Source organism: Crocuta crocuta, unplaced genomic scaffold, assembly GCF_008692635.1.
Source record: "Crocuta crocuta isolate KB4526 unplaced genomic scaffold, BGI_CrCroc_1.0 scaffold452, whole genome shotgun sequence".
In the NCBI taxonomy this organism is placed as follows: domain Eukaryota; kingdom Metazoa; phylum Chordata; class Mammalia; order Carnivora; family Hyaenidae; genus Crocuta; species Crocuta crocuta.
Genome location: NW_027528851.1, coordinates 1,567,558 through 1,593,519, shown reverse-complemented (window position 1 = coordinate 1,593,519; position 25,962 = coordinate 1,567,558).

Below are 25,962 nucleotides of genomic sequence, written 5' to 3'. Positions count from 1 at the left end.
CTATCTACCTATCTATCTACCTACCTATTTATCATCTTCATCATCTATCGATAGATATATATGCTCCCAATCTTGTCCTTAATTTTCAGACATCTCCAGTACCCAGCAAAAGAAAAGAACCAAGAGAGATAAGACCTAATTGTGATTCTGTTGATTAACACTCCGGAAAAAGTGATTAACGGAAAGTCAGGAAAAAAAGGAAGAGACAAGTTTACCAGAAGGAGTATAATGATGGCAGAAACTCTGGGGAAAGGTCATTGCTCTTGGTAGGAAGATTGACATACTCCATCCAGCAGTTCAACTCTTTAAGATAGGTATCCACTATGAGGGGAGAAGGGGTGAAAGTCAGTGATTCTAGTTGGAAGGAGAGCCTAAAACTCAACATCTGGAGCAGAATCTTCCAGTCAGTGTATTAAGACATGGAAAGCCAATAGTGACAGTCAATTTGACAGGAGCATACAGTATTTCTGTGCCAAGGCAACAATGTCACCAACCCAGATAAGTTCTTAACTGTTGGGATCACCTCATTCCACTGAGAGACCAAGAAGCCATGTAGGAGATAAAGGAAACTGACAATTCTTGGATTAAAAAGTGAACACAAAAAGCCAAACAAAGAATCATGATACCAGGTTAATCATCCAGGAAGTTATATTTCAGCGCCAAGGAGTTAAAAATCATCCTGAATAGACCTATTGTCTTAGAAAAGTTGAAGGAAACCTAAAAAGAGAGTTAGAAAAGTGAATTTTGGGGGGAAAGTAGGTAGAGAAGGGAAAGTCAGTCTTTTTCTTATCTATTGCTACCTTGAACTATGTCATAAGTCTTGACCAGAAATGGCAGTAGATGACATCTGAATGCTTTTACAATCTTCCATTTCTGAAGGTTATTGCTGTACACTCTTTAAATGATCTCTGCTATCTGGAATAATAAGCAGTTGTTGGGTGGCACCCATAAGTCAGTGTGGCCTGGTCAGACTATCAACATGCAACATCACTGCAACTTTAACACTATCTGCTTAACCTAGGCTTGACAATCTGAGCTTCAGTCCAGAAACTGGCTACCTCTGTATCCACTTGATGACTAATGATGCAGGGCCCCTTGTTTATTTGCTTTCTCTGTAATTTGATCCTATTTTTTGGTGCCTCTTTCTAGCTCTGATATAGAACTAATTGTTGGCAGATGTGGCAAGTATTTTGAGCCAAGATATAGTATTTGTTTGCACTGTCTGAGTTTTCAGCCTTAACCAATGTCAGGTCATTGCAGCTGGTTTCTATCAAGGCTCTGTATACCATAGACCATCCACCTGACAAAACAAGATTTGCTTATGTGGCCTTCGTTCAAAAGCCTTTAACATGGGAGTTCCACCAAAGTAATAGGGAAATTTTGATGGAAAGTCCTAATCAAATTAATGAATGGCTTAATTTAATTTTTATTTACATGTAAATGACTTTTATAGTATACAGGAAATATATATTCTTTAAAAACAAATTCATTAAAATTTATGGTTTAGCTCATCATGAACTTTAATTTCAGACTTAAAAATTATGTTAAATCCTTATCCTCTATACAGACATTACTCATGAAAACAAAGCTTACCAACAACTTTTTAGACTTAGTGAAAAAGAGTGATCTCACAGTCAAAACTACAGTAAACAGCATGAGTTGGACCCAACACACTAATTTTGCATTAACATTCCTTTCTTTACTGACAGGCCCTCACTTTCACTTTACATGCCAGAATCAGTATGGTGAATTATTTTCATGACCTTCCTCGTTGTTTTAAATAAATAAAAGATTAGCATTTCAGCCACCCTGTTTACATTAAACTACAAATTCCATAAGCCACAGTAGTGTTTGTGTTTTCAACGTTCATGCATTTTTTTATGAGTGCATGAGTTCATTTGATTTGTTCCAACTACCCTAAATATTTTAAGAGTACTGCACTGTGGAGAAGTATTTATTTGAAGTAGCTGTGGATAATTTGCAAACTATGATAATACAGTGGTCTTTATTAATGAAACAGAAAGGCTTTATTCTGTAGTCTTCCTGAAACTGAAGGAAATAAAATCTCAGTGACCTAAGTTTTATTAAAATGATTTTACTTTTGGATTATATCTACTCCTTGGGTTGTAATACATCTGAAATAATGTGATCCAAGGGCAGTTTTACCTGTTTTCATGCTATCTGTGCAGTTACAAAATAAGTGCTGGGGAATAAAAGTTGTCTGAATCTGAAAGCCTTACTAAACAATACACAAAAGAGGTATGTGGTTAGATTAGCACAAAGCAAAAGGAACTTCATCTTCAGTTTTGGAAAATGTTGAAAATAAATTTATTTGGGAAAGTTTAATATATTTTGAAATACCAAGCACAAGGTATTCATGCAATAAGGCAACTCCCCACTTTGCTATTAAGAAATCCAACTAATTTTTTTCCTATAAATTTGAATAATNAATGGAATAATTGTGAATATTGCTATATTCCACTCTAATTTCATTTTTTTTTTTAATTCTTCATATACATCTTTGACCTCAGACTCCTGGTCATCACTAGAAAAAGTTTTAAACTTTTAAAACAAATTTTTCCAAAGAATATAATTTTTATATTATAATTGTAATATAATTACAAACCTACAATTTTTTGTGATATAGCACTTTTTAAAAAATGTTTTTATTTATTTTTGAGAAACAGATAGAGACAGCATGAGCAGGGGATGGCCAGAGAGTGAGGGAGACACAGAATCCAAAGACAGGCTCCAGGCTCTGAGCTAGCTGTCAGCACAGAGCCTGACACAGGGCTTGAACCCACAAACCATGAGATCATGACCTGAACTGAAGTTGGACACCCAATCGACTGAGCCACCCAGGCACCCCAGCACTTTTTAAATTCTTATGTGAACTGTCCCTGGAAAGTATATTCCAAAAGACAAGAAGCCCCTGAGTTAACATTAGGACATAATCTTCATTGTTGTTTTGGTCTCCAAATAATAAAGTACAATGTTATTTTTAACCAAATCCAAGATTTATTAAGAAATAAAAGTCTTAAACTTCTGTTTCTTCTTTTGTAACAATCCTATCAGTTAACACCTAAGGTCATGCAAAGCTAGCAGTGATCCTAAAATTGATAAAGTGACTTGCCAAACAGAACATTGATGTTCAAAATAAGATACCTGGGAAAGAGCCTATAATGTGAGATTTTGTAAGTGCTCAAATGTAAATTAATTATCTCCCTTTAAAAGATAATGGAGGGGAGTGTGTGAGAATCTCTTCTTATATTCAGGCATGCACAGTGCATTCTGCCTCCAAATCATTTAATTATCCAAGTATTATTTTAGCTTCCTTATTACTGTCAAGATGAGTTACTTCAAATTGTTTAAATAAATATCAATGTATTAAATAGGCAATACTTATATGCATTATTCAGAAGGTATTAAAGACTTCTGGTGAAAAGCCTCCCTCTTATCCCAGCTGCCTCTTATCCAGCTTCATGTCCTAAAAGCAGCCAAGGTTATCAATGTTCCCGTTACTTTATGCATACATGAACCAATATGTACATATGCTATTTTCTATCCTTTTAAATAATAATTGTCACAGTTTGTGCATATTAGTCTATACTTTACTTTTTTTTTACCCCACATTATATTTTGGAAATAATTCCATTTAATAGACTGTTTCTAAAATTTTGCTCTTACGAACTATACTGATATCAAAAATAAGGGACAACAATCTTTTACATATGTCATTTTGCAGAGAAGTGTGTATACCTACAGTAGATATTCTTAAAGGTAGAAATCCTGAGTCATAAGGTAAGAACATTTAAAAATTTGATAGAAATTACTGTAATGCCTTCCCAATAAAGATTTTTCCCAATAAACATTCCCGTCAACAATTTTAGTGCATTTCACCTCTCCATAGTAGTTAATTTTTAAAGGATTAAATGATAGCCACTACCTTATTAATAATATTAAATACAGATGAATCACAGAGGTGAAATTGGACTAAAGTAACCAGAAAAAAACCAGCACTTCTCTGAATATTTAATAGTAAAAACAATAGCTATAAATTATAAAACAGTCTAAGATGGTCAAGGGGTGCAATGAGTGTTGGCCAATAGCTTTTTAGTTAAATGAAATACATGTAGAGAGAAATAATTCTTTGAAAATATGAGTCAGAAACTGGCTGAAGTATTAGAGGTAGATAGCCAACACTATCCAGACTTCAAATCTTACTTAATCATTCAGTACGATTTTAGAATTTTCAAGTAGGTGACAACATGTTTTATCATTTATATAATTTCTCAAGGGCTTATCAAAGCAACATTTAAGGGACCGAAGATTCAAGTTTGGCTAATATAAGGAAAAAACTGGAAACAACATTAATCAGAAGACTCTTTATAATGTCAGTTTTACTGTTACAATTCCTGTTGCTGAAGGTAACCCATTTGAATTTCTACAAGTGTTTTGGTTTCTCTTAATGTAGTTTAACAGCACAGCTTATGTTTATTATATACTGATACCTACAATCAAGTGATAGAAACTTACAAAGATACTTACTGTTTCTTCCCCACCAAGGAAAATATAAATTAAGTTCTAAACAATTCATTTTAAAATAATTCTTCTGTTGTGAATATTTCTTCAGCTCCACAAGGAACAATAATATTTATAGGCATATCTATTAATATTTGTTGATTCAATGAATAAGTTTAAATTAGCACTTGGTTGGTTAAGTCTGTCATTACACACAAATTGTTTGGAAGAGTTTACTCTAAGATGTTTCTGTAGTCAAAATGGTCTATATTTATGCAAAAAACATACTAAAGGGAGTAACTATTCTGTTTACATGCTGAATAACTAATTAATTGACTAATCATTCCTGTTACAGTTAGTCTAATAAACATATTATTTTCAAAACATGTACATTTTGAAGTCACATCTTTTTCTCATTATAGTAGTAATAAATAGTCACTGCAGATGCTTTAAGAAACACAGACGTGAACAAAGAAAGTGTAAATCCCATGCAACCCTACTCAAAACAAGCATCACCGAGCAGTCCATGAGTATCATGGTATATATCTCTAGTCTTCCACTTTCTGAAGCTCATACTGTACCTTTTCTCTGTCAGGTACTCACTCTTAACTGTGCAGCTCCTTCCCACTACTAAGAGGGATCTGAACTTGTGTCCAGAACATCTAAGTGGGCTGCAGGATTCATTCTTCCTTCTGGTCCAGTACCAGTGGTGGCTGGACCTCCTGACCTTGTCCCTGGTTCTGAGTCTATTCCAATCATCTGCTGGAGCTATAGATTCTTTAGCTGGGCCTCAGGCCCTTGCCAGTTTCCTAAGTTCTGGGTCTGGACCCCAACTTTAAAATCTATCACATAACCTTGCATGGACTTTCGTTGTATGACTGGTTCATTCACCTATAGTTGAGACTTCTTGCTATTGCCTAGAAATCACATGCCATGTGTTCTTGGGTTGCCAAGACTCTTTGATGTCAGCCTACTTTGAACTTGAACTTTTCTGCATTTAATTTTGAATTGTGATTTGAACTTTCCCAACCTTTTCTATCTGTTGGATTTCTCCCAATGCCTCGTCTTAAGAACCTCAGGCAACTTCCATTAGAATAGAAGCTTTTAAGATGCCTGTTGACCATGGCAGCAAAAAGTACAAGTGAGCACCATGGTCTTTGCCTAGATATTTACAGCTGTGGCCCATAGACTCCCACATTGATCAGGCATGGAATCTATCCTAGCAACTAAATATGCCTATATGCATCCCAGTTAATCTTTTTATTCTAATGCTGGAAGCTAAAACTCCAGTTTGGGGAGGGTTTCTATTTGGTGAGAATGTCCCATGTTCTAGAGCTATACCTCAAGGTACAATTCCAGAGTTTGAGAATTGAGCCCCCAGGGAAGTTCCTGGTATGCAGATGAAGTGGAATGTATTCGGGACATAGTAGCATAAAACTACTGGACTAAAGAATACACAATCAGGGACCTCTGTAAGATCAGAGGAAACAAATTCTAGAGGACAGTTAAGGGGCTGCTAAAGGAATTCCTCAACCATTTTGCTAAAAATGCCAATGCCATTAGCCAAAAAGCCACTGTTAGCAAAGTTAGCCCATTGGGAACTGTCTTAGCCTTTGCTCTAAGCTTGATCCTTAACCTTTATTCTCTTCTTCTTCTTAGGTAGCATCCTCAGTCAAACCAATATCACTGTTTTCTTTGTTCTATTCCTGATTTTCCATTTTATCTCATTTAGATAAATTCTGTTTATTCATTTTTCTTTTGTGAGTGGCCTATTCCTAGGCATACATAGCTAATAATGCATTTTCTACCCCTGGTTGCCTGGCTAAGTCAACCTAACCTACTGCTTCTGATTGTGTAAATGTAACACTTAACAGTAAACTTTGACTATGCCCCTCATATCAACTCTGACTTTGCCAAAACTTTCTGGGCATTCATGACAGTAGGGGTGTATTAATAATCCTGACTGTCTAGAGGCGCCTGGGTGGCTCAGTTAGTTGAGCTTCCAACTTCGGCTCAGGTCATGATCTCGTGGTTCGTGGGTTCAAGCCCGCGTCAGGCTCTATGCTGTTTCAGTTTCTGTATCTCCCTCTCTCTCTGACCCTCCCCTGCTCACGCTGTCTCTCTCTCTCTTTCTCTCTCAGAAATAAATAAAAAACATTTTAAAAAATCCTGACTGTCTAGATACCAGGGACTAGGTCAGGAGGTCCAGTCCCTCCTGGGACTGGTCCCCACTGGTCCTGCACCAGAAGGAAAGATGCAGCCCTCATCATGTTGTGGACACAGGATGCAGCCTGTTAGATGTTCTAGACACAAGTTCAGATCCCTCTCACAAGTAGGAAGGAGCTACAAGGTTCAGAGTGGATACTTGGAGATAGTGTAACCTACTGATGACACTAAGCCTACTAGAGGGAAAACAAAATTCTGTCAAAAATCTTAAGTTTTTTAAGCCAGCATTGTGTTCAGATGACTCCTTAGCTGAAGTTTTTTCCAAATTAATAATTCTCCTGGTCTAATATATTATTTTAATGCAGCAGAAATCATACTGTCAGGATATAACATAGTTACATGAGACTAAGTTCTACAGAAGAATAAAATATTTTGATTGTTTCTTATAAATATGTAGAGAAGGTAGGGCTTAGATTTTTAAAAACAAAATGTAGAGTTGTTTTTATAGCAATTGATAGAAAGTAAGAATTCTCAACCCTTTTCTTTCTTCTTCTCTTTGATGAAATTCTGCTGGGTTAGAAGTTCCACTATGAATAAGAAGACATTCTGAGCATTCGGAGGACTCACCTACTAGATAATTTTTTCCTTTGCTATTTGGTCCAGGGTCCATAAAAAATTGATGTTCTCTTCCCAGGTAACATGCTTATTTTTATCTACATGAAATTCATTGATTTCCTTCCAGTTTGGTGTTAGCCTCTTCATTCCACTATCATTTCCGATGTAACGAATGATATTTTCATAGGCATGGCTAGTAATCAATATAGACAAGCTCTGCTCATTGATCTGAGAAACACCTTTGATCTGAAAAATCACCAATTATGGCTATTTAAAGTAGATTCAATTGGATTAGGTGGAACAAAAAAGAACTTGTATCTACAGTATTCTTTAATACTTTTAAAACATAGAAAGACACAGGCCTCTTAAAGAATAAGGGTTAATTTTCATTCTTTCAATTTTAAATGAGGATTTTCCTGCACATTCTACTTTATTTCTGAATTTTTTATAGCTGTGTAATGTGATACTTTTATAAGGGACATCCCAGGTACAAGGTAATTGACGATTTGCAGTGAGTTTCTGACAACCTTCAAGTCCTAATTAATAAAAATAGATTCAGCTTAAATATTGATATGCTAAGCATTAGTCTTATTTTAACTGAAAAAGGTGGACTCCTCCTGGCCCCAGCAAATTAAGTCTTTAATGGTATGCAGGCTACCTGGTTGATTGATCTATTACATTTTCGAGTGGGATTTCAAGTTACTATTATTTTCAGGCTATGACCAAATTTGAATTAGAAATGAGAATGTGGATTGTTTCTTGCCTACATGAGACTACTTTTTTTCCAGAATACAATCCATATCGTTTAATGTCCATGGTCTATACTGCTTCTGAAGAACATGAATCATGAAATAAACTGAAGGGAAAAAGGCAGAGAGCCCAGCTGCGTGATTCCCTTTCTCTATGTCCAGGATTCCTGAATTCTGGCAGAAGATCTATACTCCTAAAAGCTGTTTAATTGGTTTTAGGGACAGGTTATGGAATAGCAAGATCTGGATTCAGATCCCAGCTCAACTCAATTTGTTACCTATGTTACTTGAGTTATAATTTCTTTTTCTCTAGCTTACTTGTGCATAATAATAGTACCTATCTCATAGTTTGGGAAGCTTTAAGAAACTAATACCTAACAACAACACTTAATACTTATAATTCTTATTTATTCACCAATTATGTGATGAAGAATTTCTAAACACTTTAAATTATTTAGTCCTTGTAACAATCCTCTGAGTTACAGACTCTTTTTTCTTCCCATTTATAGATAAGGAAATAACCATAGACAGTTTAAAGTTATCTGCCAAAAGTCATAAGCTAGTAAATTGTCAAATGAGAACTGAAATACAAATCGTCTCCTTTCAGAGCCTTCTCCTAATCATTAAAATATGCAAAAGGTTTAGCATAGGAAGTAACACACAGTAAGTTCTTAATAAATGTAAATTTATTTAATTGTAAATAATAAATTCCCCAAATTCCAGTACTATTCTAACTTTTAGATTTAAAGAAAAAGAACATCATACCTAGCCTTGAAACAGTAGCTTATTTCTAGGAGTCAAGAGCCCTGCAGAGAAGTCCAAAGGCTTTGCTCCTCTCAGTGCTTACTATGGGCTAATTCATAAGGTAGGTACTTTGCTCCTACCCATCTCTGTCAGCATCTACCTCTTCCTCCCAGGCTTCTTTCTCCCCTAAATATCTACTTTCTGTCCAATTTTTGCCTTTGGCTAGAGATCAGATAATTTTTGATAAAGTTTTAGTTGTCTCTTTATTTTTGTCTCCAGCTGAATTCATTCTCCTTTTTTGGGAAATGTTGACCAAATGTCCCCTTGAGACATCTCCTCTCACCCTGTCAGCTTCTGGGCTTCTCACATTGGATTGATTACCCCCAGGCTGGAGGAGGGACCAAGTGACTTGTCAGAGTAGACACAGTACTTGCGCCAATGAGAGGTTTGGGGATGCTTCTGTGAGCTAATCATAGCCAGTGAGACTTTGTTGGGACTTCTGGAAACAAATTTGTTTTTCAATTTTCTTGTCCTTGAAGTTGTGAGGATATAAAATTTGGAACTGCCATGCCATGTGTAACCATCAGAGAGGTGGTTTCCTGAGACTGGAGTCTGCACAGAAGTAGAGATAGATAAACTGGGTCCTGGTGGCATCATTCAAGCCCCTGCCACAAGCTGTAATTAGAGTCAGTTTTCCTACAGACATTTTCATTATGTGACCCTGTATGTTTTCCTTTGGCTTAAGCCAGTTGGGTTAAGCTTTCTTTCACTTACAGCTGAAGGAGTCTTAATGGAGACGGTTTCTTTATGCTTTTATAGAATGTTCTTTAAGACTCAAAAGGATGAAGTCATAATATTGGTATATAAGTAGTGGGCTTGATAGATTTGAGGGGATACATGTTGAAGTCATAGGATAATTGTGTAGGTAGCAATAATAGATAGTATAATTATTGATCTCTTTTCTCCATCTTCCTTTTGGTCAGAGCCATTTTCAATAATTCCTTCATATCAATAAATAGTCCTAGAGGCTCCACAGGCTGATTGTCATTGTTCCCCTGGGGTACAAACGGTAGTAAAAAGCCCAATTTTAACCTCGGAGATTTTACATCTTGCTCACTCCCAGAGCTGACACTTTTAAGTGAATATCTTTCAAGTATATCAAATGTCTTTCTTGATGCTACAGGTGACCCATTATCTAGAAAACTTCATGCCTTTAATCCCAGATGGTATTCTTCCTGGCCATATCTTCTGGGCCTGGAATATGGATAATTTAGAAATTCTATAGCTGTTTTAGAACACATAAGGGCAGATGCAGAAAGACAAAAAAATAAGTGAAGACCAAAAGCTAATTTACAGAGGACTGCATAGGGAAGAGGTAGGAAGAATCTAGGTTCTTACTGATAGCACTGGGCTCATAAATTATCAAACTAGAACTGCTCAGCCACTGGACTTTTGAATTCAAGGGTACAGTAGACTTTTGTCTTTCTTTTTGACTGTGCAACATTTGAATCCCCTTTCTATGCTAGGACATCCTTCTCATCAGATACAGCCAGCCCTACATTGTAACAATCAAGTTGCCAGATGCTGTTTCCCATTTTCCCTTGCAGTTCAGACATGGATACAAAGCTACCATTGCCCTAGATTGTAATAAGACCCGGTGACGTGAAGGCGCATGAACCATGAGGAGGTACTTCAACTGAGGGCAGTGGAGCTAGCAGGGGACATATCTACTTTACAGAGGCCACTGGGTTAGCCTTGGTAGTGCCCATGGTGAAAGCTGGACTACCCATGCCACGTGGTGATGACAACGGTGTCTTCATGGACAGGTTTTGCAAGATGATTTCAGTTTTGTTCTTGGCAACATAACCACCACATCTATTTCTCTGATTATCCCAGGGGTTTTGAGAGCTAAAAAAAAATCTCTTAAATAAGCTACCATTGATTTCCTTCACCTACAACTAGGAACCTTCTGTGATACAGAGAGAAAATACATTTTAGTTTTTTTTTTTTTTTAATTTATTGTTAAGAGTTTGGCTTGTTGTTTTTGCAGCTAAATAAAATTTCCAAATTTATCAACTAATATCTCAACAAATATGAATCTCTAATATCTGAAAGGCATGTGCTGTTGCAGTTACCAAGAATTGGAGACAGCATTCCCAATCAAGAAACAGACGTTCCAGTTTGGATAGCAAAAATAAATAGATAAATAGAGTGACTGCTAATTTCTCCACACAGATGGTCACAGGGTTTACTTACATGATGGTATCTGAGGTAGAAATCCTAATATATTTCTTGATCCAGTGGAAGAATTATTTATTACCGCCTTCTTTCAAAGTCTTATCTAAGACTAAATGCTCCTGGTTATAACATGTCTTTAATGAGTTCTTTTATTTTATTCTCATTTTGAGACACTGCACTCCCTGACTTAACCTGGGGCTAAAATTGAGTATCAAAATCCCACTGTGGTTTCTGGTTCATCAGAAAAACACTCAGCTCCCCGAAAAGGAACTCCCTTATTTCTCTATGTTTATAACAGAGAAGTGAGTGAATTCAGGATAAGTAGTTCTTTCTGGTTTCTCTTTATTATGAAAATGCAGAGCTGAGGTTTGACAATTATATTGTACAGCTGATGCAACACTAGAGGCCCTTGGACCTTGGACTTAACATTGCAGTGAAAACAACACTTGTGTGCTTTCTTCACTATCAATCACACTGTTCTTCCTCCTGAGCCTCACTATTCAAGTTCAGACTCTTCTTCCTCTCCTGACATAGAGGTGCTCTGTTGGTCTTATCTTACTCCTTTTGTATATTGTAACTCCTGTGGCTTAAAAGTCATGTGTTATGGTCACCTTTCAACATCATGTCCAGGGACTTTCATCTGGTATTTTCTGACAAAAGATGCCACTAGATAATTCAGTTAACTTTTCTCTCCTATATTGGATTCAGCTCATTGTTTGTGATATAAACAATGATCTAGAATACATTTCTCCAAATTCAGAACTCTACATTTCTTGCAAATGGGGAGCTCCTTTGAAATTGGTAGGGGCTATACAGCTGTAAAAGAAATAGTACTTGGGACCACCTTGTCCCTCTTGTTTCACTCTATGGATTGTTGCAATTTCAGAAATTTTACTTATAGTTATAAATCAGAATGGTTATTCATCTTCACAGGAGAACTACAATTTCTTGCCAGATGTTTGCTATAGTTATTTATATGCTACTACTAATTATTACTATTGTTAAAAAAGGGATTTAGAATTTCCTTTCATTGTCACTTTTTTTCTAGGATAAGTTCTTTTATTATTTATTACCTTGGAAAAAGCCAGCAAGAATGGTAAATACAGTAATGTGAAATGAAGAAAAGATCCTGCTTTCTTTTAGAGTTACATTGATTTAAAATGCATCATTGACAATATCACCATCATTCAAAGTACTGTACTTTATGCAGGTGGCAGTTATTTGCAAATGCAGATTTCATCAGAGAGGGCTGCTTTTTTTTCCTTTCTGTCCCACAAAACTCATCTGTTCCATTAAAAGAATGAATTAGAAAAATTATGAAAAACAGCCTGAAGCTGTCTCTATTGTTCTTTAACATACAGTACTTCTATTGAAGGTTTCAAATGGAATTTATTCGTATGTCAGATTATGGGATTGGACTATCCTCATTTTCAAAAGTTATATATTCTTCATTACTCTTCTGCCCATGTTGCTGAGGCTGTATTAGATGGTATCTGATGAAAGCAGCTCTAATTTATAACCTTTGTTTTCTTTTTCATATTAAGGCTATTTTCAGGATGAACTACTATATTCATCCTAGGCCACATCTTTTATGGTTAAAAAAGGATTTTTTTCTTTTCCTTTGCATTGTTTACTCATGTAAATTTAATAAAAATAAGGCACAGGCACGAGTTTCTTGAAATCAAACAGTTAGAATGTCAGAAAGCAAACTTTATAAAACATTTCTTTTGATTTTGGAAAATTCATTTATAAGAGTTTAAATATATAATTTATACATATAAGCAACACACAGGTATAACAATAAAGATACAGGAATTATATACCACAAACTAACTTTAGAGAATTGAGAGACAATGCACCTTATTTCACATTTTAATTCAAAAGATAAAAGAGATCACTTCATTACATGAAAATGGTGTTGTCTAGTATGGGGATTGGCAAACTAAAGTCCACTGGCTTGTTAGCTGTTTTTGTAAATGCAGTTATATTAGAACCCAGTCATGCTCATTCATCTATGCATCGTCTATGGCTGTGTTCCCCTACAATGACAGAATTGATGAGTTGCAATAGAGACCATAAGGTATGTAAACCCTAAGATATTTACTGTCTGGCCTTTTAAGGAAAAACTTTGCTGATCTCTGATCTATAATATACTGGTAAACCAATTTTCCCCCAATTGAGAGGTTGAATCTGGTTGCTGTCACTTTTCTAAAGGTTAATTACAGATATCTTTTATCAGATAACAAGGCATGCAACTCAGTGACCAGGGCTGATGTGTACAAGAAAGGAATATTACATCTCAAAATACTCAACGTCCATTGATAAACCTCTACCACTTGAGAAATTATAGGAAACTTTCCATAAGAGACTGAAAGAGGCATTCATCATAGCGACAAAAGATCTAACTTCATTTGGTGAAAAGCACAAAATTTCAGTCATGACATCAAGAGCCTTATTCTCATTTAAAAGAGACAACAAGATCTCTGCAAGTCATTGGGAAGGCCTACAGACTGCTCTTTCATCCAACTCATTTTCTGGAGGGATGACTCCAAAGAACCAGGGAAAAGGAAGAACATTTTTCAGTTAGCCTGCATTTTGGCATTAAGCTAGCCTTGCTGTGATAAAGCATCATGTGATGCTTTACAAAAATTTTTAAATTCATCAATAGTTGTATATAGCACAACAAAAATAATCTTTCGGTGTTTAGCTCTGCTACAAATAGCAATTCTACTATCCCCATTAATGAGAACTTTACATTTGCTTTACTATCACTGATTGTTTGAAATATTATTTCCATTATTTCCAAACATTCTTTTTCATGGAATATTTTAGACATCATTGTTTGGAGTTATTCAGATATAGTTTTATCCTAATAGTTACCAATCTTCATATGGGCTAACTTAATAGCTATGAATGAACACAGTTATCTTTTTAAAGAAGAAATCCTCCTTCTATGAGACATCTATGTCTCCAACAGAGCATGAAATTTGCAAAAATATGATATTGCTATTTTCATGGTTAAAGATCTAATCTCTATGTTTCTTTGACCCCATAACCTTTTACCTCAACTTTGAGTCTGTGTTCCATTTAAAAATGTAAATATTATTAGGGCATATAGGAAAGATCATCTCTGTTTGAAAATTGCATATAAATAACTCCAGAGGACTGGAAAGAAGCCTGGGCTAGAATCATTGCATAAGGATTAGATCTGTATTACATTAACTGCAAAAAGAGGGAATTTCATATATTAACATATAGAGAACTAGTGAGGAGGCTTGACCTAAAATTTATAAACAACATAGAAGTGAGCCAGTCAATGAAGCTCATGTTGAAAGATCTTTTCTCCACTATTGTCTCTCTGAATTTTAAGTATCATACCAGTTATTAAGTATCAATACAGTCAAGTGATTAAAACAGAATGATGGTTCTGCTTATGCCTTGGTGTACTGAGAAAGCTGATGACTTGAGTACAAGGGTCTAATTTCCATCCTGTTATGCGTCTGCTGAAATGACTAAAGGAATATAAAAATAGACACTAATCTGCATCAGTTAAAGGACCAGAGAAGGGTTATCATTTCCATTGTCAGAAATAGCAAAGTATTTCTGCTAGATTTAGTGCACAAGAAATGACAAGGCACCAAAGGCCAGTTCAAAATTCCCCTCTGGAGAAAGTGGTTCAGACTCTCCGGAAGCAATCAGAGGATGGACTGGCAGACCCCTGACACCTTTTTAATTGGAAACATGAACACTGGAAGCAAGGAAAATTTATGGGGCAGATGGGGAGTTTAAATTTGGGATGATTTTTTTGTTACAGATGAGAATTTCCAACTAGTTGTTTAAGGGAGTCTACAGCATTTCCTTGTTTTCCCGGCAGAAATAACAATACTTAAATTTGTAGAGAGCTTATTATGTGCCAGATACTTTCTAAATGCTTAACATGAGTTATCACACTTAGCTCCTATTGACCCTTGAAGTAGGTACACTTAATAGATCAATTTCACAGGTAAGAAGAGCACAGGAAGCTTAAGTCACTTATCCAAGTTAAAAAAATAAGCAAAGGAAACAAGATGCACACTCTGGCAATCTGACTCGAGATGACACCCTCAGATACAATTCTATTTGGCTCCCAGAAAGTCAACAATGTCACCAGCTATCTTGGCTTGTCAGTAATACACAGGAAATTCCACTGGGATGGCTAGGTTTACCAGATGCAGCAGATAAAAATTTGAGATGCCTACAAACACTTGTATTTCAGATGGCCAATTAAAAATCATTGCTGCAATTCCATTGTTTCATGCACTTTTATACTTTTTTAAACTAAAATATATTTGTTGTCTGAAATTAAAATTAACTAGGCATTCTGTGTTTTAACTGTCAACCCTAGGCATGGCTTCTTCATGGCAAAGAGGCAGCCATACAAAGAGGAGGCACAGGAGCAGCTTCACAACATACCTGGTCTGGAAGGCACTGTAGAAAGACTAGGGCACCTTACCCTGGTGCACTAATTTTGCCAAATAGAGAAGAAACTCCACAAAGAACTACTTCCTGTGCTGGAAAGTTCTATATTGAGGCTGGCCTTCTCTTCTCCCAGGAAACAAGATTCTACACTACTAATGTATATTTACATTTAGCAGTCCTCTGGCTGAGTTGCTCAAAGCAGAAATCTGAGAACAACCAAGAAAATAATATGGGGACCCAATAGAAAAAACTATTTATGGGCAGACTTCAAGCTGGATTTATCTCTCTTCTTTGAAGAATAAGTGAATAAATGAAAGCCTAAATGAAGATTGTCAAGAGAGTTTGCAATGAAAGAAAGTATCTCGCAGGAAATATCTAGTTTTGTTTTTCTAAAAAGCTAGAGTTAAGTAGGAGTAAATATTTGACAGTGTCTACTTTGAACTATCAAAAATTCAAAACACCAAGTATTAGTTGATCTCCTAATATAAGTATGAATGCTCTGGTGATTAAAATGAAACAAAGCCTCTGCCACCAAAGAAACATAAAACAATTCTAGGAAAATAAATGAAATTCAGGCACTCACAAGTGTTGTGAAATGAATGAATGAACGAATGAATCAATCAGTCAACCAATCCAACCAACAGAAAAGAGGAGTGACTTTATGTAGGAAGGGACTATAGACAGGATGAATTGGCATTATATCCATTGTAAACTCTTCTACTGTTTCTATAAAGCTGAAAACCTTTCCCTACATATAGACTCTTTTGTGGCTTAAATTCTGGAGATGATTTAGGCTTCAACAAGTAAATGGCACTGTGTTGGATTTAAAGGCAAAAATGTGACAGTTGGCTCACTCAACTCTACAGTTGCAGACAAATTCATAACAGAGATATTTGGGTTTTTTTGGCAATAGCATTGGTAGGTACCCTAATGTCTGGATAATGTCTTTGTGGATGTTGAGAAGAAGGTGCATCCAGTTCTTTAGGTATTCCAACAGTTCTATGAGTTCTTATTTTAAGATCCTGTAATAAGTCCCTTTGGCTTTAACTACCTGCAGTGCTATTTCATTCTCCATGCTCTACTGTGATGAACTATACACTGTATGGTCATTGGTAGAGGAAACACTCAGGAAATGAAAATACGTGACTGATTTCCTGAATCAGTTGCATTTGAAGGTAGCAATGATTTTAGTAGCCTTAGAAGGTGGACACATAGTGGCAAAGAGTTTCTTATATCATCACCATCAGCAAGGGAAAGCCTGAGTTTCTGTTACTAATTATGGGTATTCAGCAAACTATAGCACCATTACCAGGCTAGCCCAGCAAGCAATTGGGACAAGTTGATTACATTGAATTCCTCCTAGTTAGAAGATGAAGTGAGTGTACTGGCTGGTGAGTGGACTGGTTTATTGTAGATATGAATTTGCTTTTACTGCCTATTCTGTAAAGCAATGTGATTTGGACTTACTGAATAGTTAAATTTTTTTTTTACCATAGTATTTCCACACAACACAACTACTGACTGACCATGAAATTCATTATATAAAAGAAATAGGAGAGAAAGTGGTCTGACTCACAAGAGATTTACTATTTTTAGAATGTACTCAGAAACAATGGGCCTTTTGTAGAGATAGAATAGACTACTGAAAATTGTAAGTCAATATCTTGCTAGGATACAATGTTTCCCTACAGGATGATATATGCTTTCAGCCATCAAATGATGTACAGTCCTTTTTCTCTCATACTTCAAATACACTGGTCTAGGCACTAAGAGATAGATATACTAACGGTACTCTGCATTAGTACGTTCATTGACCTACTAATAATGCTTTTGTTCCTCACTTCCATGACTTTGTTTCTGATAATTTAGAGAACTTGGCACTCAAGAGATGAATGCTTCTACCAGGAACATGTCAATGGTTCTTTGAACTGAGAGTTGAGACTCCTGCCTTTCCATATTGAGATACTCATGTCACTGGACCAATGGACAGAAAGGAGATTATTGTGCTTGGTGGGGTGATTGATCCCAGTTATAAAAGAGAAATAGAGTTGCAGCTGTCATGTGGGACAGGCAGAATCATATCTACAACTCAGGAAGTCTTCTAGGACACATCTTGGCTCTGCCCATATCCAACTATCAAACTTAATGGAATAGCATGCAGGACCAGCAAAGGCTCAGAAACCTTAGGCATGATGGTTTTGGCAACTCTATCAGATAAAAATCCCAGCCCATTTAATGTGTTGCTTAAGGAGTAAGAGACCCTAGGAAGGGTTTTGGAAGGAAAGAAGTTGTAAATAGTAATTATGACCTCATGATTGATTATAGAAATAGAGACTAATTAGTCATATTGTCTTCTGTGTGCTTAAGTTTATAACATTTTTGCTAAACAATTATATTTCCCTCACTTCTGTCATTTTACATAAGGCATGTTGGTGTTAGTTTATTTTGTAATTGAGTCTATAAGTTAAAGCACATGAGAAGTGAGCATCACCAACTGTGGATGTGGTGACTAATGGGGTTCTGGATCTCTTTTTTTAAGAGAGAAGTTAAAAAGCATCGTCATTTGTACATCAAAAGCTGCATTATTACAGGATGTATTTTGCTGTTCTGTTGCTGTCATCTGAAAGGTTAAGATTGGAAAGAAAGAGTTATTCAAAGTTGAGTATCCAAAGCAGTTAAATTGGGTAGTTAGGGTGGCTCAGTACTCAACATCTGGCTAAATTCCTCTCAAGGTCGCTTCTGATAAAGTAGATGCTATAAAACTAAAAACCACATTTTTCTTCCAGACCCCATTCCAGCTAAGTTTCTGGATGTGGTAAGTTTCCACCACTTAATACACTCTAATGGGATTTGGAAGGTGGAAATGAAATGAAAAGAGTTTTCTATTTGTACTTGCAATAATTGTCAAAGAGGTGTGTGCTTTTTATTTTTCATCTGCACCCATTTGTAGAGATCACAATTGCCTGGTCACTAGATTTGTGGATGTTAAGCAGGATGTGTGGCATCTATTTCAATTTGCAGATCACAACATGGATAGCATGAAATCAAGGTGATTTCTTGATACGATGCTTTCCTGACTGAGTACAGCGCTATCTGGTTTGTTGTAGCGGCAGCGCAGTTCTGGAGCTGCAGCAGCCATTGTGCACATTGAAAGATAGCTTTCTGGTCAAAGAGCAAGTATCATCTCTCATGGTGACCAGGTTCTTCAGTGTGGCTGTAAGAGTCATTCCTGAAATCTCAACCTACAATTTATTTCTTCAGCTTTTCTGGCAATTCTTTAAGCCACATACACTGTAATGCATCCATTTTAACTTAAACTAGGTGAAGTGGATTCTGTGACAGAAACCTTAACATCCAAAAGTCTTCACCATGGAGAATGAGAGAAGAAGTAAGGAGGCATAAAAGCAGGCTGAAAAAAGACACATAGAGGACATTAGGATTGTGAGGCTAAGAAGGAAATTTAAAATTTTCATTGATGCAGTAAAGACTGATTAGAGCACGCACCTCAGAAAACTGAATAGGGATGTGAAAAACTTGAAAAGCCCTCCTGAAAACAGGGAAAAGACCAAGACATAAAAACAATAAAACAATATAGTAGACATGGTTTTCAGGAGATATTAAATACATGCATATAAGGTGTTACATAAAGAGAAATCATAACCAAAGAGAGGCAGCAATTATTGTTCACGAGATGTGGGGGGCAAACAGAAAAGCAAGTTTAATTCAGAACACTATGGACCTGGGTGTAGAGAACACAAAGTCTTTTCTGGAGGTTTAGGTAAATTTCCTGATGACAAGTTTGAGTTTCAAGATGAATAAACATTATGCAAACATCCAAGTTGTAACAAAAACAATTTTCCTGACACAACAAAAAGATAAACACTAGTTCACATAGGAAGATAGAAGAAGGTCTTTTGCTCTATAATATCCAGTAATAACACATAAAGAAATAATATGTACAAAAATTTGATGGAAAATTATTATGAGCTCAGAACTGTAAACCTAGCCAATATGTGTGAAGTCAATATAAGAAGCTTGTGATATGTAAGAACTCAGAGAGTATGCCACCTACAGACTCTTCTGGGAAATCATTATTTAATAAACAATGACAACCAATCAAAATGAGTCAACGTAAATAAATGAAGACTATGGTAGGTGTAATATGAAAAGATGGGGTAGTGAGCATCAAAAACCCTGACTACAAGATAGAAAGTAAAATTGTAAAGACTTCTTGAAAGTAAAGATAAATAATGTAAAATCATATTTTAAGTTTAAAAAATATGGTTTTTATGTTTCTGCAGATTATTTTTTAAATGGATCATATATTAGGATATAAAGTTTAGGTCAATATGTTCCAAAAAATACCCTTTATTAGACCACACTGCCATAAATAAAAAACTAACTCCTTTGATGTGAGAAGGGGGAAAAACACTCTTAAATAACTACTTGTACAGAGAAAAAAATTAAAAACACTCTTAAATAATTACTTGTACAGAGAAAAAAGTTAAAACTTATATCATATAATAATCAGAAAAAAAAGAAATGAAAACATTGCAAACTAAAACATATGTGACCAATACTATGAATGGAGGTAAATTCATCACTTTGAAAGGTTTAATTATTTCGCAACAAAAATAAACTAAATAAGCTGAAAGGTTTTTTCCAGAGGTTAGATGAAATATAACCAAACCTAAAGAAAATAGAATTGAGGGGCGCCTGGGTGGCTCAGTCAGTTAAGCATCCGACTTTGGCTCAGGTCATGATCTCACAGTTCGTGGGTTTGAGCCCCGCATCAGGGTCTGTGCTGATAGGTAGCTCAGAGCCTGAAGCCTGCATCAGATTCTGTGTCTCCCTCTCTCTCTGACCCTCCCCTGTTCACACTGTGTGTGTGTGTCTCTCTCTCTCATGAATAAAAACATTAAAAAAACAGAATTGAATTAAAAATTGCAAAAGCACAGTTACAAAGTCACAAACAAAAACCCACAATTGTTATCCATAAGTTGGCTCTGAAATAATACATATATTCACAATAAAATCTGTTTATTGTAGTCAAATAAGATGACACAATAGAAGAATAGGAATGTGTAAATCACAAGTCTAGATACTGGAAAAACAAAAACCTAAGATAATACAAAGTATATAAAGAATAATCCTATTCTCCCTCTCTCTCCCTGCCTCTCTCTCTCAAAATAAATAAATAAACATAAAAGTAAAGAAGTGGTGAGAGGGACATTCTTGTCTTGACCTTAGAGGAAACCTCCCAGGTTTTTTNTACCATGGAGTATGTTAGCTGTGGATTTCTCATAATTGTCCTCTATTATGTTCAGGTATGTTACCTCTAAACCCATTTTGTAGAGAGCTTTTACCATGAATAAATGTTGAATTTCTTCAAATGTTTTTTCTATATCTATTGAGATGATCGTATGGTTTTTATCCTTCATTTTGTTGATGTGATGTATCACATTGATCGACTTGTAAATATTGAACCATCCTTGCATCACTGAAAAATATAATTGATCATGGTGAGTGATCTTTTTAATGTATTGTTTTATGTAGTTTGCTAATATTTTGTTGGAGAGTTTTGTATCTGCATTTATCAGGGATATTGGCCTGTAGCTTTCTCTTTTTGTGGTTTCTTTGTATGGTTTTGGTATCAGGGTAACGCTGGCTTCATAGAATGTATTTGAAAGCTTTCCCTTTTCATTCATTTTTTTTTAATAGTTTGAGGAGGATAGGTATTGTCTTTTCTTTTCTTTTTTTTTAACGTTGTATTTATTTCCGAGAGAGAGAGAGAGAGACAGTGTGAGCAGGGGAGGGTCAGAGAGAGAGGTAGGTACAGAATCTGAAACAGGCTCCAGGCTCTGAGCTAGCTGTCAGCACAGAGCCCGACGCGGGTCTCGAACCCACAAACTGTGAGATCATGACCTGAGCCAAAGTCAGACGCTTCACCGACTGAGCTATCCAGGTACCCCGGTATTGACTTTTCTTTAAATGTTTGGTAGAATTCATCTGTGAATCCACCTGGTGCTTGACTTTTATTTTTTGGTAGTTTTGGATTACCAGTTCAATTTTATTATATGTAATTGGTCTGTTCAAATTTTCTATTTCTTCCTTTTTCAGTTTTAGAAGATTGTGTGTTTCTAGGAATTTAACCGTTTCTTCTAGGTTGTCCAATTTATAGCATATGATTCTAGTATTGGAAAGGACGTGGAGGAAAAAAACCCTCATCCATTGTTGGTTGCATGGCAAATTGATGGAACCACTGTGGAAAACAGTATGGATCTTCCTCAAAAACTTATAAATAGAAATGCTATATGATCCAATAATTCCACCTTTGGGTATCTACCCAAAAAACTGAAAACACTATTTCAAACAGATCTATGTAGCCCTACGTTTATTGTAGCATTATTTACAGTAGCCAAGATATGGAAGCAACCAAAGTGTTTATCAATAGACAAATAAGGAAGATGTGAAATAAATGTATATATGGCACATGCACACACATGTGCACACAAAATGCACATGCGCACACACACACGCATGTGTGCACAATGGAATATTATGCAGCCATAAAAAGTATGAAATTGTGCTCTTTGAGACATCATGGATGGATCTAAAGGGGATTGTGCTTAAGTGAAATAAACCAGATTGAGAAAGACAAATACAATATGATTTCACTCATAAGAGGAATCTAAAAAAAAACAAAGCAAAATAAAACGAATAAACAAAACAAAAACAGATTCAGACCTATAAGTGTAGAGAAAACTGATGGTTGCCAGAGGGGAGGTAAGTATGAAGTTTGGCAAAATGGGTGAAGGGGAGAGGAAGATACAGGCCTCCACTTATAAAATGAATAAGTCTCAGGAATAAGTGGCACAGCATAAGGAATATAGTCAATGATATCATAAGTTATTGTTAGTAGTGATGTATGGTGACGGATGGTTGCCACACTCACCCTGGACATGACATAATCTATAAACCTGTTCAATTACTATATTGTACATCAGAAACTAATGTAACATTGTATTTCAATTATATTCAAATAAAATTTTCTTCTTTGTGTATGATTCTAACAATTTGTCAAGAAAAATCAAGTAAAACTATCCAAGATTTTTAAACAAAGACTAATAAAGGTTATAAAGTACATTGTAGGAATAATATATGTAAATATTATACATAACGTATATTACAGATAAAATAAAAGCATTTTATAAAATCAAGCATTAAATGGGTGGAAAAATAAGCATTAGCATATACTGGACTGTGAACTGGTCTAACTTTTTTTGGACTGTTTGGAAAAATATTTATTTAAAAATTACATACTATATTTATTTCATAAATTCTTTGCCCAGAAACTTTCTTAATGAAGTATTTTATAATTATACCAATACATGTGATACACAAAGTTGATCATTACTATATTATTAGCAATGGCAAAATTATAAGGAAATAATTAATATAAAGTAAATATAAGTAACCTTACAAGGGAAATAAGTAATATAAAATAAATTTGTAGGGAATGGTTTAAATAAATTTTAATTTATTCATACAAGAGAGTATAATAGACCCATGTAAAAATGAAGTTGAACTATTTGTGCTAAGAAAAAGTCTTTAATGTATACTGTTAAGTTGAAAACAACAAAGTTCAGAACAATATTTTAGAGTGATTCTATGTGTACATTAAAAAACAACATATATAATTTCTATTATATAGTAACATAGGCATGAAAGGGTATTAGAATGAGACATTTCTTTTTTTTAGTATTGATTTATCTTTGAGAGAGAAAGACAGTGAGAGCAGGAGGGGGACGGAGGGAGTACAAGACACAGAATCCAAAGTAGGTTCCAGGCTCTGAGCTGTCAGCACAGAGCCTGATGTGGGTCTCAGACTCAAAGACCATGAGATCATGAACTGAGCTGAAGCAGGATGCCCAACCGACGGAGCCACCCAGGCACCCCTAAAACGAGACATTTCTAAGTCTTTATCTCTTATGCCTCCTGCGTGGGCTATAATAGAAGTACTGTCTGCTATTTTCAACATGTATTCCATTTATTAAAAATTTTAAAATAACACCTTTAGGTAAATATTTATTATGAAACTTTGATTTTCAAAATAGTGTTTTACCTGTATTAAGGAAATGGAAAGTAAAACACAGATTGGAACATTCAGATGCAGATAGCTTCTACCTAGATCAGGTTTCTCAAATGTTCTTAGTGAGAATAGCAAGGCTTTCTGGAGTGCAATTTGGCAGAATTAATCCAAATCTAAAAAACATCTATACAATTTTGTCCAGTAAATTGATATCAAGAAAGAAAACTGGATAAATGATTAGATATTTGTACAATATTTGTATAAATAAGTATTCATTTCAGTCTTACTAGAAAAACTAAAATGTACAAGTACTTAAATTATGTTTATACTTATTGATAGTATAAGAAAATATTCCTTGTATACTTATATTACTAATAATATAAGAAAATACTCCTCATATATTATTTTTAACAGCTTTATTGACACAAAATTCACATACTGTAAAAGTCACCCATTTAGAATGCAGAGTTCAATGGTTTTCACTGTGTTCACAGAGTTATGCAACCATCACCACAATCTCATTTTAGGACATTTCATCACCTCAAAAAGAATTCTTTATCCATTAGCAATCATTCCCTACTCCAAGTCTCCCTCAGAACTAAAAAACCCAGTAAATTATTTTCTGTCTCTATGGATTTGGCTATTTTGAACATTTCATATAAATTAAATAATGTGATTACTGACCTTTTGTGTCTGGCTTCTTTCACTTAACATGATATTCTGAAAATTGATCCATATTATAGCATGTATCAGTACTTTATTCATTTTCATCGCTGAACAATCTTCCATTGTGTACATATACCACGTTTTATTTGTTCATTCATCCATTGATAGACATTTGGGTTTTTCTACAAAGTCCCTTGCATTTCTATATCAATCTTAACATTAGCTTCTGAATTTCCAACAAGTTTTGTGTAGAAATATGTTTTAATTTCTGTTGGTTTGTATCTAAGAGAAAATTTCTGTCATAAACTAACTTAACATTTTGAAGAACCGAATGTTTTTCCAAAGTGGCTGCACCATTTCACATTTCCATCAGCAACCTGTGTGTTCCAATTTCTCCATCTCCTTGCAACATTTTTGTTTCTCCTGCTCCCCTGCTCCATCTCCCCCCCTCCTTCTTTTTCTACTCCTTCTTCCTCCTCCTCCCTCTCCTCCTCTTCCTCCACCTCCTCCTCCTTCTTCTATGCTTTTAGTTCCTCTTCCTCTCCTCCTTTTTCTTTATAGTCATCCTAGTGGATGTGAAGTGTATCTCATTGTGGTTTTGATTTGCATTTCTTTAATGAACTAATGATTGTTAAGCATATTTTCATGGGGTTATTGGTCATATATGCATCTTCTTTGGAGAAATGACTATTCAGGTACTTTGCCCTTTTTTAAAAATTGGATTTTTTAAATTATTTAGTTATAACAGTTTTTATTCTATTTGGATACAAGTCCCCTTTCAGATATATGATTTGCAGATCTATTCTCCCATTCTATGGGCTTTCAGCCCAAATTACAGCCCAATTTTTAATTTTGATGTTATCCAATTTATTTATTTTTCTTTTGTCACTTATGCTTTAGATATCATATCTAAGAAAACATTGCATAACCTAGGGTCACAAAGATTTACTCCTATGTTTTCTTCCAGGAGTTTTATAATTTTAGCCCTTACAGTTAGGTCTATGATCTAGTTTAAAGAATTTGGTATATGCTTTGAAGAAGAGATTCAACTTTATACTTTTGCATGTCAATATCCAGATGTACTTCTTGAAAAGACTGTTCTTTTTCCATTGTATTGTCTTGGCATCTTTGTCAAATATCAATTGCACATAGACCACAAATATCATGGTCTATTTCTGCATTCTCAATTCTATTGTGTTGATCTGTATGTCAACCCTTGGACAGTATTTTTAAAAATAATAATTCAATTCCAGTTATTTATTTTAAGTAATTCAGATTTTTCTATTTTTTCTTGAGGCAGTTTTGAGTCAGTAGTTTGTGTCTTTCGAGGAATTTTTCCATTGTATCTAATTTTCCTAATTTGGGGAACTACATTTGTTTGTTTTATTCCCTTTATATAATTTTTTTATTTCCATAAAGTCAATAGTGATGACTCATGCCTCTTTCACTTCTGATTTTAGTAATTTGAGTCTTCCATTGTTCTTCTATTGTTCTAGTCAAATATTTGTCAATTTTGTTAATCTTTTTAAGGAACCAACTCTTGGTTTCATTGTTTTCCTCTATTGTTTTTCTATTTCTATTCTATATGTCATTAAATCTCATGTTTATTTCTTTTCTTCTATTTGCTTTGAGTTTGGTTTGTTCTTCTATCTTTTAAGATAAAAGGTAAGTTTTTTTTTTAAGTTTGAGATCTTTCTTAGGCTTTTTCCAGTT